The following is a 13,093-nucleotide window of genomic DNA, read 5'->3' as shown; positions in this document are numbered from 1 at the left end:
AACAGCTTTATAGCACATATTATCCAGGTTATCTTTAAGAGCTAAATAGGAGACTTCTATCTCCCACCATGTCACTCTTACACAGTACAGAATAAAGTCAAGATGGCTCCTGCACATGCTCAGTAGAGATATTAGTGGCCATCTTAGAACAGGACATTAAGCCTCCTTGGAGAAGGGACAGGAAGACTGGAGTCTGCACAGTAGCACACTCCTCTTTCAACACTCTCCTCCCTCACTCTAAACATCTGCATGTTACACAAACATTTAATTTCAGCTTTTCTGTAAAATAAATTGGGTTAAACACGACCTTACTGCTGTTGACCCTCTGTCAGTGGCGGGCTGGGCCGGGGGGCAGGGTGCCATGTGCCCCCCGGGCCGCAGCATCATGCGGGCCGCGGTGCAGTCTGTGTCTCTGTGACGCAGCTGCACCGCGTGTGTAGCGCTGACCAGACGGAGTTCGATCAGCGCTACACAGCACAAACACACAGCCGCCGGCGCCGGCAGCTGTGTGTTTGCTTTAGCAGCTGATGAGAGTCAGACAGACTCTCATCGGCTGCTGCTCCCACAGTGGGTAATGGGAGTGACGCGTCACTCCCATAATGCAAAGCGGCGGACGGAGGAGCTGATCTCGGCGGCGGAACCAGGAGCAGGAGCAGGTGTCAGGTAAGTGTTTTTTTTTAATATATATATTATGTGTGTCTACTGCGGGGGGTCTGGCACTATAAGGAGGAGACCACTACTGGGGGGACTACTACTACTGGGGGCGCTACAAGGGGGGGGGGACTACTACTGGGGGCACTGCAAGGGAGGGAATACTACTACTGGGGGCACTACAAGGGGGGGACTACTACTACTGGGGGCACTACAAGGAGGGGGCTACTACTACTGGGGACACTACAAGGGGGGGGACTACTACTGGGGGCACTACAAGGGGGGTATTACTACTAGGGGCACTACAAGGGGACTACTACTAGGGGCATTGCATGGGGGGAGGGGACTACTACTAGGGGCACTACATAGGGGGGAGGGGACTACAACTGGGGGCACTGCTTTGAGGGACCACTGCTGGGGGCTCTATATAAAGGGCAATAGTGGGGGTACTGCATAGGGGGAAGACTACAACTGGGGCCACTATTTAAGGGGCACTGCATAAGGGTTACCAGTACTGGGGGCACTATATAAGGGGCTTACTACTGGGGGCAGAAGGGGCACTGCATAGGGGCGATCACTACTTGGGGCACTACTCGAAGCCTGCATAAGGGTGTCCTCTCCTGAGGGGGGGCGGGCACCGTAGCACGCACGTTCTTTCGGGCACCCTGGCTACACGCTACTCCTCTGCCAGGGCCGCCTGCATGCATTTGCCCCCAGGCTAAAAGTTGCCAGCCAGCCCCTGCCCTCTGTGTTACCTCTGTTCCCAATAAACCTGCAATCCTGGTTAAGGACTTCATGTTGACTAACCTCCATTTCATGTGCTGCTGACACACTATTGAAACCACCTAGGTCCACCCAGCAGGTCATATTACTAACAAGATGAGACAAGGGTGCTATTACGTGTTTCTGAGTTAGATATATATATATTAGGGGTGTGCACCGGCCACTTTTCGTGTTTTGTGTTTTGGTTTTGGATCTGGATCTTTCTTCGTGTTTTGGATCTGGATTGGTTTTGCCAAAACCACCCTTCCGTGTTTTGGGTTCTGGGTTTTGTGTTTTGGATCTGTATTTTTTTGAAAAAAAGCATAAAAACAGCTAAATTCACAGAATGTGTTGATTTTTCTGCTCCAATGCTATTATTAACCTCAAAAACCTTAATTTCCACTCATTTCCAGTCTATTCTGAACACCTCACACATCACAATAGTGTTTTTATGTCCAAAAGGTTGCACCGAGGTAGCTGGATGACTATGCTAAGCGACACGAGTGGGCGGCACAAACACGTGACCCATCTAGGCGTGAAACTGCAGTGGCAGACAGGATGGCAGTTTGAAAAACTAGGCCCCAAACTGTACATAATGCAAAGAAAAAAAAGAGGTGCAAGATGGAATTGTCCTTGGGCCCTCCCACCCACCCTTATGTTGTATAAACAGGACATGCACACTTTAACAAACCAATCATTTCAGCGCCAGGGTCTGCCACACAACTGTGGCTGAAATGATTGGTTCGTTTGGGCCCCCACAAAACAAGCTGGCAATTAATCTGTCCCTGCACAAACTGGCTCTACGGAGGCAAGATGTCATCCTCATCCTCCTCATCCACCGATTCCTCACCCTCTTCAGTGTGTACATCCTCATCCTCACAGAGTATTAATTCGTCCCTGCTGGAACCACAGGTCCCTCTGTACGTTCTGGAGGCTGGTCTCCCTGGAAGAGTTGATAATTCATTTTATGAACATCATCTTCTCCACATTTTGTGGAAGCAACCTCCTACGCCTTTCGCTGACAAGGTTCCCGGCTGCACTAAACACTCTTTCGGAGTACACACTGGAGGGGGGGCAACTCAGGTAAAATAGAGCCAGTTTGTACAGGGACCTCCAAATTGCTTCTTTTTCCTGCCAGTACAGGTACGGACTGTCTGACATGCCTACTTGGATGCTGTCACCGATGTAATCCTTTAACAGACAGACGCACGCTTGTCGCTGCTGCTTTGAGGATGCAAGTGCGGCTACAGCTCACACAATTCACAAAGACAGAAAAAAAAAAGAATATTTTTATTGTTTGTGGAGCGCACTTTGAGGGTGTCACCATCCTTTAACAGACAGACGCACGCTTGTCGCTGCTGCTTTGAGGATGCAAGTGCGGCTACAGCCCACACAATTCACAAAGACAGAAAAAAGAAGAAGAATATTTTTATTGTTTGTGTAGCACACTTTGAGGGTGTCACCATCCTTTAACAGACAGACGCACGCTTCTCGCTGCTGCTTTGAGGATGCAAGTGCGGCTACATCGCACACAAGTCACAAACACATAAAAAAAATTTTTTTATTTTTGGAGCACTTTGAGAGTTACAACACCCTTTAACAGACAGACGCACGCTTGTCGCTGCTGCTTTGAGGATGCAAGTGCGGCTACAGCCCACACAATTCACAAAGACAGAAAAAAGAAGAAGAATATTTTTATTGTTTGTGTAGCACACTTTGAGGGTGTCACCACCCTTTAACAGACAGACGCACGCTTGTTGCTGCTGCTTTAAGGATGCAGGTGCGGCTACAGCACACACATTTCACAAAGACAGAAAAAAAAAGAACAATATTTTAATTGTTTGTGTAGCACACTTTAAGGGTGTCACCACCCTTTAACAGACAGACGCACGCTTGTCGCTGCTGCTTTGAGGATGCAGGTGGAATCTAGACGGGATTTGGAACCGAGGACACACTACCTCCATCAATTGTCTAAATCCCACTGCACTAATGGCGGATACCAGATGCACGTCTAACACCAACATAGCAGTCAAGGCCTCAGTTATATGTTTTGCTTCAGGATGACTGCTGTCGTACTTCATCCTCATCGCTAGGGACTGTTGGAGGGTCAATTGTTTAGTAAAAGTAGTGATGTTCCTACTTCCTCTCTGGGATGATGAACAACTCCCAGCAGCAGCAACAGCACTAGGAGGAAGTGGTTCTTGATCTTTCCCTATTTTATTTTTATCGGAGAAAGTTTGGTCCTCCATTTATGTTATATTGATATATACGTGCGGCTAAAGCGCACACAAACACAGAAAATATTTTTTTATTTTTGCTGGAGAGTAGTGCACTTTGTGGGTTACACCACCCTTTAAGAAATGAGCCAGCCGGCTCTTTACTTATGGGACACAGGCGCACGCTTGGCGCTGCTCCTTTGTTGATGCACGTGCAGCCACAGTGCACACAAGTCACAAACTCAGAAAATATATATTTTTTTGGTTTGGAGTGTACTTTGGGGGTTACAGAACCCTTTAACGGTCAAGCCAGCCGGCCCTTTACTTATGACTCAGGCGCACGCTTGGCACTACTTTGTTCATGCACGTGCGGCTACTGCGCACACAATTCACAAACAGAAAATATATTATTTTTTTAGCACTTGGGGGGAGCACCCCTGATGGACAGAGCACCCCCTGGACAACACTACAGCACCCCTTTAGGACTGGGACACTGCACAGGACTTTGGAGTGGACACAGCCCCTATGGAGAACTGACTGCACAACACAGTCCAGCCAGCCCCTATGGACTTTGAAGTAGTGGACACAGCCCCTATTAACAACAGCAGCACAGCACAACACAGCCAGCCCCTATGGACTTTGAAGTAGTGGACAACAGCAGCACTACACTACACTACACTACACAGCCCTAACTCCCACCCTCCCTCTTCACTGTCCACAGCCGAGTGAGAAAATGGCGCCGACGCGGGTACCTTATATAGGATCCAAAACCCGCGAGACTCGGAAGGCGGGATGATGACGTTTTGCCTCGATTTCAGATCCGAGTCAGGCGGGAAAAGTCGAGCCTGATTCGGATCGGACTCGGATCGGGGGGGTTCGGATTTCAGAAATCCGAACCCGCTCACCCCTAATATATATATATATATATATATATATATATATATTATATATATATATATATATATATATATATACAGAAAATCAACACTGCGGCACTCTGTAGGTAGCTGATAGCCTGCTTTGGTGCCTCCCTGGGGCTAGCATGCCCCTAATGCAATTGAAGAACAAAGAGGTGGCACTCCAAGTCTTGTTTAGTAAGGTGAAAATATTAAAGCACCTGTTTTTCACCTTTCTAAACAAGACTTGGAGTGCCACCTCTTTGTTCTTCAATTACACACACACACACACACACACATTACATATATATATATATATATATATATATATATATATATATGTCATTAGAAGCCCAGATGTAGCCCGCCATATATCCCTCACTGCCAGGGGGGGTGATCAGTCCTCCTGGGAATCAGCTAGTGAAGGATCTCCCCCCACCTGGACTAAACATCAGCTCCGTGCTCCCCCACAGCTCAGTAGAGATGTATTTATGTTACGGCTCCAGGGAAGGCTGGATACATTAATTTAAATCAGAAAAATCCCCAATTGATTCCCCTGGAAAGGAACATTAATCACGATTCCAGTAAACGTATTACATATCAAAACAAGGAGAAAAAGTACTCTTGGGTTTAGGGGCACTCTAACTATGTCCGAGCATAAGTTATTGTAAAACGTAACTTTAAAGGTGCATACACACACAACGATTTTTTTGAACGATTATCGTTAAACGATATCGTTTAATGATAATCGGTTGAAAAAAATCGTTCACTTTCTGAGTCAAACGATGAACGATTATCGTTCATGCGCGTTCACGTTTGTAGTTTGTAATTTGTAGTTCAGTCAGACTTGTCAACTGAAGGATTTTCAGTAAGTAAATATGCAAAAATCTTTTGTAGTTCTAAAAAATCATTCATTACATTTAGTAAATGAACAACTTTAGTAAACGATTTTAGTTAATTTTTTCAAGGGAAAAAATAATTTACTAAAATCGTTCATTAACGAAATCGTTGTGTGTGAATGCAGCTTAAGTAATGAAATCTAAAAACATCAGTATCTGGACTAAACACATACATACAGTATATCGCAAACAGACGCTAATATGAAAATGTATAAATAAATCACTGAGCTAATGATTCCAAACAAAACGTTACCTAGATCAGGATAACTCAAAACATGTTGGCGAATATTCATAGAATTGCTTTTATAAATATAACGTTATATACTCTCAAATAATCTGAAAGCTATTTTGTCTTGCTATAACACAGTGTCCTTATATACAGGTAGGTATTGCACAAAAATACACTGGTTCAATCCCTTAAAATATTTTTGGATCTAATCATAGAAGAAATACAAAAGTTGCCCCCTACTGGATCAAACAGAGAGAAGTGTACTTATACTGAGCATGTAGATCACCATAAAATATCAAATGCATATGTCTCAGGGGGATCCAAGACAATATCATATGGCAGTAATGCTTGTGATTCAATCAGTGAAAGTATAGTGCAGCACAGGCTTGCCTACCCTCCCGATTTGGCCGGGAGCCTCCCGATTTTCGGGTGCCGCCCTCGGCCCCCCGGAAAGGCAGGCAAGCCTCCCGGCAGCCAGCAACCCTCCCGACCTCCCCTCAGAATAAACTAAAAACCCCCGCAGCGGGGGGGCCGATGACACGATTCGCTCTAAATTGCGTCATCGTGGCCCCGCCCCCTGCTTCACAATGCCGAAGATAACTGTATTGCGAAGAAGGGACGGGGCCATGATGACGCGGCCCTGCCCCCGGCTCGTGCCCCCAATGTGACGTCAATGGGCAGGCATGTCCCCCGCTGTTAACAGACAATCAGCTCCCTCTTGGAAGGAGGAAAGTGATTGTCGGCAAGTATGGTGCAGCATAACATATAAAGTAACACTTGAGCAGCAAGGGTTAATGTCAGGTGACAAAACCAGAGGATAGAGGTAAATGATTAGGGGGTAAAGTTACTAAAGTGAGAGATTATAGAAGTGAGTTTTAAAAGAGATGTTGCCCATAGCAACCAATCAGATTCTACTTAACATTTAACTAGCACCTTTCAGAAGATAATAGCTAGAATTTGATTGGTTGCTATGGGAACATCACTTCTAAAACTCACTTCTAAAAACTCTCACTTTAGTAAATTTACCCCTAGGGCTCCTCCTGGAGTTATGTGAGGTGGGCAGCTGCTGTACACTGTGGGCCTGATTCAGAGCCGGACGCTCTTTCAGAGCGCTCGCTCTGAATCAGTGCCCTCCCTCTCTTTTTTTAGAGCGGCCTCCTGGCCGCTCGCATAGCTGTGGGTGACCACCCACAGCTATAGCGAGCAGCCAAAAAGATCCCATTGGGCTTGCGACGAGACCCTTGTGGTAGGGTCTCATTGCCGCAAGCCCTGGAGTGCCCATGGGAACGCCTCCGTCTAGGCAGCAACGCCCCCGGCATGCCCACTCAACATCTACAGCACGCCTCCTTTGTAGCGAGACCCATAGCGACGGCTTGCCCGTCGCTATGCGGGGGGTTCGCGCATGCGCATTACGGAGCCGGCTCCCTCGTGCGCATGCGCACTTGGCCAACATCGACCCGCTTGCGAGCGCTCAGCGCTCGTGAACGGGTCTGAATCAGGCCCTGTGTGCTGACATTGCAGTGTACTTTCTTAGATACCGGCAGGTATTGCGCCTAAATGTGCCTGTACACTCACTAACATCTTGTTGGGGCTAATCATAGAAGAAATACCACCTTTGCCTCCTGCCGGATCATACAGAGAGACGTGTACATATACTCAGCATGTCAAGTGCCATACCTATAACAAGCGCATGTACATCAGATACGTCAAAGAAAATATCATAAGGCACTAGGGTTAATGCCAGGTAACATTAATAGAGAATAGAGGTAAGTCAATAGGCCCCTAGTGTTGTGTGATGTGAACAGCTCCTGCACAACGTGTGCTAAAATTATAGCAGTGAACAATATGTTAGCGTACTTTTACCCTCACCTAGGGGTGGAATGAGGTAAGAGGGCAGGGCCGGCAACAGAAATCTTGGGGCCCCATACATCTCTCTGGGGGCCCCACCTCCTCATCACCACTCCCAATCCCACCACTTTCGACCCCCACACCCACACATCCCTCCCCTGCATGTGTGCTATGTGAAGCATGATAATGTCAACTGAAAGATATGCCAGACTTTAAATAAAGTAAAAAGACTATGACTTACCACACTGTCTCTCTGTCACTAATAATGTCTACTGTCTCTTCCAAGGTCTACTTGTTGACAATGCTGTGGATGCCTCATGGGTAGGAGGGATGGTGTCTGATGCCAGCCATCCTCAGTCCTGAGCCCCTCATCACCTTTGTCAGCCCTCAGTCCGATTACCTTTATCAGCCCTCAGCCTATCATCACCAACCTCAGCCCCATCATCTTTGTCAGCCCTCAGCTTCTCATTACCATACTCAGTCTCCATCACCTTCCTCATCACTCATTACCCGGCCTGGGTCGCATCTGAGCTCCCAGCGATGCCCAGCCCCCGGGCCAGGCTACAAGTGAGATGCACAGCGGTAGGGGGGGTCGGTATGGGCCCTGGTGACGGCTGCACTGCACCCACTGGAGCAGTGAACCCGCTGCCCCATTTTGTGCACTGTGGACCTTGGGGCCCCTCTGGACCGTGGGGCCCGGTACAGGTGTACCCTTAGACCCCCAAGTCACCGGGCCTGTAAGAGGGTATCTGCTCTCATCCTTATCTAGAGTTGGACATGTTATATGAGTGCAGGATCACATAGTAGATATCAAGCTCAATGAGAGTACCTTTATATATACGGGTATAAGAGCAGAGATACACCATAAACTTAGAATAAAAACATATATATGATCTCTATCGGTGCAAGGGATGCAACGTTGCTTTCTACTGTTATGCAAAGTAGCAGCAGACAGCAGGTGAGCAATGTGCCCTGAATACAGTGATCAGAGATAAAGAAAAGCTATAATATACCCAGGAACTAGGTTTAAATTCTGTGTGGACCTTGTTGAAAATTCAGCTCTGGGTCTCACTTTCAGAAAGCAATGTACCTATAATGGGTATGTATAAAAATAAATTTACCTGAGAAGTGTTTTAGAAGGACAGATTCTGGATTCTCAGACCATGCTGTCAATGGACACAGCAGGATCTCCCTCAAAGACATACATTTCCTCTGTAGCATTCTCAATTGTATACAGGCAAAGTGTGTGGAGAGGCTGTATATATCAGCCACTCTTCCAATTAAAGATTGCCTGTGTCAATTGGCATGGTTATCAGCCAATATTAAGTAGTGTAAAACAAAGTGAGAACCATAATAATAATACTAAAAAAAAAATCCTACCTGTATTTAGGGACTGAGTATTATAACTAGACAAAATAGCTGTCAGATTATTTGGGAGTATTTAACTATATTTAAAAAAGCAATTCTAAGAATATTTGCCGACATGTTTTGAGTTATCCTGATCTAGGTAACTTTTTGTTCTGGAATCGCTAGCTATTTTATTTATACATTTTGATATTAGTATTTGTATGCAATATATATATATATATGCGTTTAGTACAGATACTGACGTTCTTAGATTTCATTAATAAAAGTTAAGTTTTCACTCATACTCAGACACAGTTAGAGGTCCCTAAACCCGAGAGTACTTTTTCTCCTTGTTGTTTCAATATTTGAGTCAAGGATATGATGTAATTTGTTAAATTATTAATTTTTTATATAACGGCAGCATATTCTGCAGCACTTTACGATTAGCAGTGCCGTAACTAGCTGGCACTGTGCCCTGTGCCGCCCATGCTCCCTGACCAAATGACATTATGATGTCATGCCAAGGGGGAGGGCCGCCAGCGTTAGGAAATACAGCACTGTCCGGAGCGTCCACAAGATGCTTCAGGAGGCTGTACAGCATTAATAGCCTCCTGGAGCATCCTCCGGACGCTCCGGAGTGTGCATGTCTGGAGCGATCCTGGCTGCAGGGTGCCGTTACAGGCACCCTGTTACTGTTAGCCAGAGGCAAGGACTGTGGGGCAGCAACAGTCCCGTCCGCAGAGCCCTGCATGGCGGCACCAGTCGCACATCCCCAAGTTACAGTCCTGACATTTAGGAACAAAAATATTAAGACTTTGTAAGAGGTAAGGTTTGATACGTGAGTTTAAGTACCATGTACTGCATACTAGCTGTTGTGCTCAGCGCTGCCTCGGTGTATATTGTATAATCTTCCACTCTCCTGTGCAGCAGGCTCCTCTCTCCCCCTCGCATGATGTGCCCGCTGCTGCTAGGCTGCTAAACAGCGGGCAGATGTAGTGGACAGGTAGAAAGTGTTAGGGGGGTGATAGTACTTATCAACAGCCCTCCAGATCCGCCCCTAGCAAAGACTGTGCACGGCACCCCCCTTTCCAGGGAGCAACACCTCCCCAATTTAACTACTCCCCCAAGTATCCTGTCCCGGCACTGCTCCTGTGTCTCTTTCTTGTATTCCCTACCAGCTTTTATTGTGTTACTCCCACCCCCACCAGCTGTTACTGTGTCTTCCATCCCCCACTGGCTTTCACTGTATCTCTCCCATCTCCGCCGACTTTCACTGTGTCTCCCATCCCCCACCGACTTTCACTGTGTCTCCCATCCCCCGCCAGCTTTCACTGTGTGTCTCCCATCCCCCACCAACTTTCACTGTGTGTCTCCCATCCACTGTCAGCTTTCACTGTGTGTCTCCCATACCCCGCCAGCTTTCACTGTGTGTCTCCCATCCACTGTCAGCTTTCACTGTGTGTCTCCCATCCAGTCAGCTTTCACTGTGTCTTCCATCCCCCGCCAGCTTTCACTGTGTGTCTCCCATCCTCTGTCAACTTTCACTGTGTGTCTCCCATCCACTGTCAACTTTCACTGTGTGTCTCCCATCCACTGTCAGCTTTCACTGTGTGTCTCCCATCCACTGTCAGCTTTCACTGTGTGTCTCCCATCCACTGTCAGCTTTCACTGTGTGTCTCCCATCCCCCGCCAGCTTTCACTGTGTCTCCCATCCACTGTCAGCTTTCACTGTGTCTCCCATCCACTGTCAGCTTTCACTGTGTGTCTCCCATCCCCCGCCAGCTTTCACTGTGTGTCTCCCATCCCCCGCCAGCTTTCACTGTGTGTCTCCCATCCACTGTCAGCTTTCACTGTGTGTCTCCCATCCACTGTCAGCTTTCACTGTGTGTCTCCCATCCCCTGCCAGCTTTCACTGTGTGTCTCCCATCCCCCACTGACTTTCACTGTGTGTCTCCCATCCCCCACCGACTTTCACTGTGTGTCTCCCATCCCCCACCGACTTTCACTGTGTGTCTCCCATCCCCCACCGACTTTCACTGTGTCTCCCATCCACCGTTGGCTTTCACTATGTCTCCCATCCCCCACCGACTTTCACTGTGTGTCTCCCATCCCCCACCGACTTTCACTGTGTCTCCCCTCCCCCGCCAGCTTTCACTGTGTGTCTTCATTCCCCTACTGGATTTATTTGTGTCTCTAATCATGGAAGCAAGAGAAAGGAAAGTTTTGTCTTGTAGGTGGTGCACAAAATTTTTTTTTTCAACTTTTAATCATACATTAAAAATGAAATGTTTATTAGATATGCTTTAAAAAATTGTCCCTTGATTTAGGACTCAATTCAGCGAATTAATGGTTAGAAGATATCAGAAAAGATAGTGATAAGAAAATGTACTATAGATGTGTATATTTTATATTTTGTGTGTTTTTTATGTAATTATATTTCGCTAGCAATGTTTTAGACTATATTAAAAGTTATATTTTAATTTTATCATTATCCTTATTTGCTGTGATAGTCACTATCTGATTATTTATACTATTATCCATGAGTGCCCCATGTAGGAAATTTCTTCTCCTTTTTCTTGTTAGAAATAGAGTGTGTCAGATTATATGATAGTAAGACACACAGCGTGGGCATGCCGACGCGCGTTTCGCTAGAAAAAGCTTGTTGTCAGCGAGACGCGCGTCGGCATGTCCACGCTGTATGTCTTACTATCATATGATCTGACACACTCTATTTCTAATAAGAAAACAATTATGTGGAATAGGTTATATGGTAAAATGTCCTAGTTATATCAACCTCTATTTGTCAATATTGTTGCAGTGTCCTAGTTCCAAGGACAGAATTATACAGATGTTTTAACTATACCAATTATTATGTAGCAACAATATTGCAGCATTTGTCCCTTTCATTGTTTGGGTATAAGACAGAGACATATAGAGTTCTAATTAATCACCAAGTGGTAGCATTGCTGCAGCGTTTGTCTCTTCCTGTCCCAGTCACCAGGACAAAGATATACAGATTCTCTGAACCATTACAATTAACAATTTTTTGTGAACCGCCTACAAGACAAAACTTTCCTTTCTCTTGCTTCAATTACTGTCATTTCTTGTCTTTGGTAGCACCCTCAAAACTGATAATATTTTTTTATTGGGATAATTAATTGAGGTTTCCATTATTTTCCAACCAATAAATGTGTGCAGATGCATTTATCCTTTCATATGCATATTTAATTGTGTCTCTCCTGTCCCTGCTGGCTTTCACTATGTCTCTTCTGTCTGCCGCCTCACTGTGGGCGAGATGCATGACGTATTGCATTTTGTATGCGATACAAGCATAATGTTTATTAATGCCGTATGCTTGAAAAAAAGGACAGTTCTCTAGGTAAGAGCTGTCCTTTGCAATAGAAGGGCTTCTGGGTTTAGGATCCAGAAGTCCTTCTTCACATGCATCGAGTTTCGCACACGCAGTGGGGGGTACTGGGAGGGTTTTGATTGGTTCCCTCTCGGGGAGTTGCGAAAAGAAGCCCATAGGCTTCTATTGGGCAACACCATCTAAAAATGGTGTTGCCCACCAGATCCAAGCCGTGAAATGTATCAAATTCCGGGGCTTGGTGCATATGTGGCAAGCAGCCAAACCTCTGAATACATCATTTTCTGAAGTTTACCCTCAAAATTAGCATCCACCCCCCCACAATGTGTCTAATGTAACCCACTGGCTTTCACTGTGTCTCTCCCATCCTCCACCTCACTGTGTCTCTGCCATCCTCCACCTCACTGTGTCTCTTCCATCCCTGCTGACTTTCATAATGTCTGTCCCATCCACCTCACTGTGTCTCTCCCATCCTCCACCTCACTGTGTCTCTCCCATCCTCCACCTCAGTGTCTCTCCCACCCTCCACCTCACTGTGTCTCCTACCCTCCACCTCACTGTCTCTCCCACCCTCCACCTCACTGTGTCTTCTCCCACCCTCCACCTCACTGTGTCTCTCCCATCCCTGCTGACTTTCACAATGTGTCTCCCATTCTCCACCTCATTGTGGGCCTGATTCAGAGGTGGACGCAGTCCCAATGTCTACACAGTTGTGTGATTATTTGCTACTGTGCAAAAAGTCCTGAAAACCCACCAGGGATCCAACGCTAGACCAGACTGTTGACACAATCCTACTGGAGCCCTGGTCACAGATTCAACTTGCAATATATGCCTACACACCAATCTGCAGTACTATTAGGCAGATTTGATGGCCAGTT

At 46.4% G+C, this 13,093-nt stretch overlaps 1 protein-coding gene across 1 annotated transcript in view; it reads right to left on the bottom strand.

Moving 5' to 3' along the window:
• KCNIP4 (potassium voltage-gated channel interacting protein 4) overlaps positions 1-13,093 on the bottom strand; it is a 376,534-nt gene that overhangs the window by 13,039 nt on the left and 350,402 nt on the right. The window lies entirely within an intron of this gene.

Source organism: Taudactylus pleione, unplaced genomic scaffold (genome assembly GCF_031769625.1).
Source record: "Taudactylus pleione unplaced genomic scaffold, aTauple2 ptg000520l, whole genome shotgun sequence".
Lineage (NCBI taxonomy): Eukaryota > Metazoa > Chordata > Amphibia > Anura > Myobatrachidae > Taudactylus > Taudactylus pleione.
The sequence above is the reverse complement of the archived record's forward strand: the minus strand, read 5'-3'. Positions and strand labels throughout refer to the sequence as shown.